Genomic DNA, 6,395 nt, shown 5'->3' on the forward strand with positions numbered 1-6,395 from the left:
CGCGCCCCCGCGGGCCCGACTCGCTCCCAGACTACACGTCCCGGTGCGCTCCGCGGGTGCGGCCTCTCGCGCGGCGCGCGGTTGCTAGGTAGCAGCGCGCCAACGACGCCAGCTGGGCTGCCGGCTGCGGGCTGCGGGCTGAGGGCAGTGTCCCGCTGACCCGAAAGCCCTGGGCACGGCCTGAGTCCGCCGCGACCCCGCGCTCCCCCGGGCGCTGGGACCTGCGGCGCAGGCGGAGCCGGAGAAGACAGGCGGCTGCAGGTATGAGGCGAGTCGGGGTGCGGGCAAGGCGCGGGCCCCATTCTGGGTCGGCTCGCCGGACACTTTCATTCTCTCGCGTGCTCATCCGTCTCCTGCTCCCCTCTTCTGGCTTCCGCTCACTGACATCTTTGGTCTTTTTCCAGCTCCTCGATTAAAGGTAACGATGCTTTTTCTTATGCCTTTCCTTTAATCGCCTCGGTACGTGGTGCTTTTTAAAAAGATACTTTCCCGTACTGTAAGCCCTGCTTCCCCAAGGGTGCCCTAATTTGGATCTATGAAAACACTAAAAGAGTTTTTAAAATAAAATCACCAAAATCAGAGCACCTATGTGTGCCGATCACATAGCTAGAAATGAATAATAGGTGGTCTCACTTACAATTCCCACTCACGAGGGATGAGACCGAGGCGCAAAGAGACGGAAGAGCCCTGGCCCAGAATTCAGAGGCATGCCCTGCATCTGCTCCTTAGCCCTGCCCCCATCCTGCTGCTAAACCGGTTCCCGGGACTACCGCACCTGTGCCGGGCCTCCCTCCCCTCAACCCCACCCCTCACGGTCTCTGAAGCGCAGCCTCTCCAAGCTGCCTTTTAGCGCCAGCTCTTCCTGCTCTTCCTTCAACCTCCTCCAATCAGATTTCCATGCGGCCACTTCTCTGAAGCTCTTTATCAAAGTCATCCTCGACCTCGGTGCTGCTAAATCTAGCGACCAGGCCAGCTCTCATGCCCTCCTACTGTCAGCGGTAGGTGACCCAGCTGACTGCTCCCCGTGGTGACACGCGGTCCCCACTTGGCTGGAGCAGATACGCTGTGCCCCCCACTCCATCCCACAGCTCCTTCCGCAGGGCCTCTGCCCCCCACCTGCCCACCTTAGAGGCCCAGGGCTCAGTCTTTGGAAGCCACTTCTGCACCCCATCCTGGAGATCACATGGTCCTGTGGTCACATGGCCTTATAAGCAACCATTTTCTCCGAAGCCTTTCAGAGACTTCCTTCTCAGCCTAAGCCCTGGGGCTTCAAACCTGTTTACCTGTTCTTCACCATGGGGACCACGGACAGACTTCAAATTCGGTGTGTCCGAAGCCACACTCCCCACCTTCTCCCATAAAGCGCCCCATACTGTTTTCTCAGCACAACTCAGAGCAGACCCAGGGGTCCTTGTCCACTGGAGGGGCGGCTGTGCTCTGTGGGTCTGTGCGTGGCTGTTCCCAGGGTCTAGGGCTCCTGCTGCTGCTTAGAAGTGCCTCTTGTAGGCTTCATACTTTGAAATTATACTCTTAAAGGCTGGCCTGAGGAAGGTAGATACATCTGCTAGGATTAGGTTCACCTAGCTGCATGCAATAAAAAATCCCAACATCATAGAGGCCCAGACTGTTCATGTTTCCAGGAAAGAGTCCCACCGACAGTCGTGAAGGTAGGTCCGGCACCCCGCCGTCAGAGATCAGCTTTTCTAGCTGTCATTGTTTCCTGTTTTCTCACAATCCAGAATGACTGCCTGAGCTCTTGCCATCACCTCCTGAGCCTAGGCAGGACATAAAAAAGAGAAGAAGGCTATATGTCTTTCCCTCTCAAGAAGACTTTCCAGAAGTCTCACACCCTCCTACTTCACAGAGGTCAAGAACTCAGTCATGTGACCATACTCCCCTGCCAAGGAGGCTGGGAAATGTCATCTTTCAACTGAGGAGCAATAGGCCCAACTACAATCTGAGATTCTGTTACTCAGGAGGAAGGAGAGAGTCGAGATTGAAAAGCAAGCTGCGGAATCCGCCACCGGGGGCTGCGCTTAAAGCATAAGCCATTGGGGCAGGACTTGGCAGCAGCCTCAGGAGACTGGCTTCAGTCATGGGAAAAGAACATATTTTAATTAACATGCATTTGGGATCTTATGCAAATAAGCGTCTCTAGTGGCTGAGCACGTTGAGCTGGTTTGTGTCTGGTGGAATTTAAGCCTCCTCCTGTACTCCTCCTGTCTGTAAGGGCGGCTGAGGGGAGAGAAGCTCTGCTGCAGCCCACCTGTCAAGTTGCCTTAAGTGGGAGACAGTCAGGTCCCGGTTAGTGGAATCAAAAATCAATATGAGAAAAACATCAGTAAGCTTGGGAATTGAATCCCACCTCTCACATTTCCTACCCAAAGATGTGACTGTTCTGACCAAGATCACAAGCAGTTTTCGGCGGGGATTCAGAATCCAAGCATCCTTTTCCTCGTGCCCATCCTCACACTGCACCTGCTGTGTGCCAGAAGTCAGGGTACAGAGCCTGCGCCCCGGCCCCTCAGGCCACACGTGAGCCAGAGTTGCACAGTGGGTGGCTGGAGTCCAGCTGGGCTCAGAGGCGCCCTCTCCCTCAACCCCTGCTCAGTTCAGACCCGAATTCCATCCTGGCTCTTCTGCAGCCTGCCCTGGCCTGGTGGGCTTAGTGTGGTTCCTGCCTTCTGCATGGGTGCCCGAGCCGTGCTTTTCTCAGAACAGTCCACACTGCAAGACGGGAGGCAGCAGGACACAGCCCACCCTGGGCCCCGGAGCAGCTCCCGCTTGCACACAGTTACACACATGCACACGCACTCACGCACGCATGCACGCATGCATACCCCAGCAAGGAGTACTCCAGGCAGTGCCACACCCCAAGCAGGTGCTAGGAGGGGGAGTCCCTGCCCCACCTCCTCCTGTGGTTCTGGGGAGGAGAACAAGAAAACTCGCTCTTCAACACTGTCTGTAAACACAGTTTCCCCCAGGTTTACTCCTTTCCTTGCAAGTCCTGGATCCCACGAAGGCCTGGCTCATCCTGAGAGGTCACCAGGGGTCGGGCAAGGAGGACACCAGCCTTGGCCTTGGGCTCACATGGGGAGAAAACTTTGGGGACAGGGATCCCCCACCCCACCCCCATCCCAAACCCTGCTTAGCACAGACTTTGTTTTCTTCCTTCCTTGGAAAATACTCTTGCAGCATCTATCTCCCAATTAAGTGAGATGATAAAATTTTACTCTGTGACACTCCAGGATGCATGTAAATAAAAGCTTTAGAAAACATACTTCGTAAAAGTGAGTGTGGTCTCCCTGGCTGAGGAAGTCATCTTTTCAAGTCAAACTAAGAGCAGCACAGTTGAGGGTGCGCAGTCCTTTTTCTGTTTTACCCTCGCCATGGATTCCAGACATTTCTGGGCACTGGCGAGGTGCCCGCTCTGGGGTGAGGGCCAGGGCTTGGGGTGAAGAGGCAGGGCCCGCCCACGCGCTCCCAGAGCAGCCCTGCAGAGGCTCTCAGGTGACGTCAGGGGCAGGGCAGGGTGTGCATTGGAGGGAGGAGGAGGAGGATTATTTGGGGTCTAGGAGCCCTGTGGGAAGCAACTGCTAAACCAGTGAGAGGGTGTAGGGGGCATCTCAAGGGGGAGCCTCAGCAGTGAAGGGGGCTCTGTTGGTGGTGGACGGAGTGGACCCCTCAAGCCATTCCTCTCCAGACCCCTCCCACCCCAGCCCCCAGAGCTGGGGTCCAGACCCTTGGGCCCTGGCGGGGTGGGAGGGACTGCAAGCCCGTCTGTCTGAGTGACCTCACCTGCAGAGTCTGCACCCTTTGGGACATGGGTGGGGAGTGTCCCTGAACTCAGAACTAACTGGCTGCAAGGCAGCCACTGGAGGCATCTCTGAGCAGGACGCCCCAGCTCTCACCCCACCTCCCCCTGCGACAGGAGGGTCAGGCACTGTGGGCCAGCATGTGTGAGCACTTGAACATCGGCTTCTGTCCATGCTCACCCAGCTGAGAAGAGATTTTGCCAGGGCACAGAGCATGTCACGGTTTGCACTCCAGGCAGGAGGGGACCTGGGAGCTCCCCACCCACAGCTGCCTTCAAGGCAGGTCCTGGAACGTTGGGATCATTCCACTGCAGACTGAGCAGGAGTGGGTCAAAGGCCCCACAGCCACACCTGAGGGGCAGGTGACACCGCAGAACAAGTGGCTGGACTACGGCAGCAACTCACCTCCAGGGTGCTGGAAGGAGTCACCCCACCCGGCGACAGCACCAGGGCTGTGGCCCTGTCCCTATCTCCCTCCTCCTCCCCACCACATGGGCCCCTGTGTCCTCAGCCCCACAGGGACACCTGGTGCTCAGCACCCGCAGCCCTCATCCCCTTGCCAGCCTGCAGCCTTGGCACAGAGGCTGAGCACCGGTCCTTGATTGCCCAGCAGGTTGGGAAGCCGCTCAGACCCCTTCCTGTGTCTCAGGATGGGCCATCCCACCCTCCAGCCGTGCCTGGGGGCCCTTCCTGATGCTCTAGCTCTGCCTGGGGGCTCTGCCCCTCCACTCCCCTTCACAGTCATGAAGCTGCCTGGGGGACAGAGGCCAGAATTCCTCAGTGCCAGCAGCGCCAGTCCCTTCTCTGCTCTGTCTGGCTCGGGATGGTGGCCCACCCCCAGCACACCCCAAAGGCCTTAGTTATCCTATGGAGGCTTTTTTGGTTGGCTGGTGTTAGTGCTGGTTTTTCGGTACTGGGGATCGAAGCCAGGGATGCTCTATCACTGAGCTATGTCCCCAGCCCTTTCTATTTATTTATTTTTTGTTTTGAGATAGGGTCTTGCTAAGTTGCCCAGGCTGGGCTTTGGGCTCATGACCCTCCTTCCTTAGCCTGCTGGACTCCGGATATCATGTTGCACCTCCACACCCAGCACACTATAGAGTTTTTAGAAGCACCGAGATGTGCGTGGCCTTGGTGATGATGGGGGCAGGACCCCTGAGCCGCCCTCCTCTCCCTGTCCCCAGGCTCCCAGGGACTCCTGCACAGAGAGGCCTGGCCCCACCCCACCAGGCAAAGTGCTTCCTGCCCCATCAATCCAGTCGTGGTCCCCAGGGCCCAACGACAGCCGCTGGGATCAGGCTATGTCATAGATGCCTGGCCTGCTCAGCCCCTCCAGGGAGAGGACGCCACACTCCACCAGGCCACAATGCCCACAGGGTGTAACACCTGTCATGTGGTGCAGCCCTGCCCTGAGTGTGTCGTGAGGTGAGGAGCCAGGGACAGGCGCTTCTCCCTGCCAAAGGTGCTGGCTGGGCAGCACCCCCAGGAGACTCACAGGAGGTGGTCTGAGCGACCCAAGGTGGTGAGAGGACCCTGGGGGGGCGGTGAGTGGGGCGGTGTCTGTCCCACCACCCAGCCTTCAGCCTACTGAGGGTCCTGCAGGACTCGGGTGGGGGCAACGCTGGCAGGAAGTGCCCGGGCAGATAAGCTGGCTGAGGGGCTAGGTGGCCTTGAACAAACCTCGTCTTGCACAGGGCTACATCAGGTCGAGAAGTCCGCAGCTCAGGGCTGTGGATTTGTCCCTGTAGTGGATTTAGTTTGGTGGCATCCAAGCTGTAGAACCCCTGTCTGTCCCCTGCCCTGTCATCAGGACCACACTGGCCTGGGAGGAGGCCACAGCGAGGCTGCTCCACAGACTCCAGCCATGGGGCAAGGGGACCCGGTGCCAGGCAAGCCAGGGTGGGGATGGCATGCCGGCGGCTCACTCACTTGGTTCTCAGGGACCAGGGCCTGTTTGGGGCATCAGGGCTTCAAGCCCATTTTCAGAGGCTGTTCCGTTGGCCTCATTGAGAAAGCTGCTGCTGGCTCTGAGTCATGCAGAGCAGGAAGGTGGGGGGCTGGAGTAGTTATGCAGGGCCCAGGCTGCAGCCAGGGGCAGTGGGGACACAGATGTCCCCGCCTCTTTCCCGCCCTGCTCAGGGAAGCCCACCCAGAAGCATCTGGGGCAGGCTCTTAAGTCCCTGGCCACTCACAGTGGCATCCAGGGTCACCTGCCTCTCCTTCCTGTGATACGTCTCCCCCGGGCTTGCTTCTGAGGATGGGCAGAACCTTGGGGCTGGCAGGTACTCCCCTGGGTGCTCACCAACAGAAGCCGAAGCTGCTCTGCAACCCTGGTCTACACTGAAAGCATCCTGGGATGTCTCCTGCTTGCAAATTCATGATTCTTTCTGGGCATTGTCTTGTGCTTTCCCTCTCTCTCTCTTTCTCTCTCTCTCTGTCTCTCTCTCTCTGTCTCTGTCTCTCTGTCTCTCTCTCTCTGTCTCTCTCTCTGTCTCTCTCTCTGTCTCTCTCTGTCTCTCTGTCTCTCTCTCTCTCTGTCTCTCTGTGTCTCTGTCTCTGTCTCTCTCTGTCTCTCTCTGT

General features: G+C 58.0%; 1 protein-coding gene across 2 annotated transcripts in view; it reads left to right on the forward strand.

Annotated features, from left to right (window-relative positions):
* Nucleotides 1-33: 33 nt before the first annotated feature.
* Nucleotides 34-6,395, forward strand: part of Cfap99 (cilia and flagella associated protein 99) — a gene marked incomplete at its 3' end in the record, with an annotated part of 38,801 nt that continues 32,439 nt past the window's right edge. The window contains 1 exon segment of one of the 2 annotated variants that reach the window (XM_005408729.2): nt 34-261. 2 annotated transcript variants of the gene reach the window in all.

Source organism: Chinchilla lanigera, unplaced genomic scaffold (genome assembly GCF_000276665.1).
Source record: "Chinchilla lanigera isolate Chin_1 unplaced genomic scaffold, ChiLan1.0 scaffold00113, whole genome shotgun sequence".
Taxonomy (NCBI): Eukaryota; Metazoa; Chordata; class Mammalia; order Rodentia; family Chinchillidae; genus Chinchilla; species Chinchilla lanigera.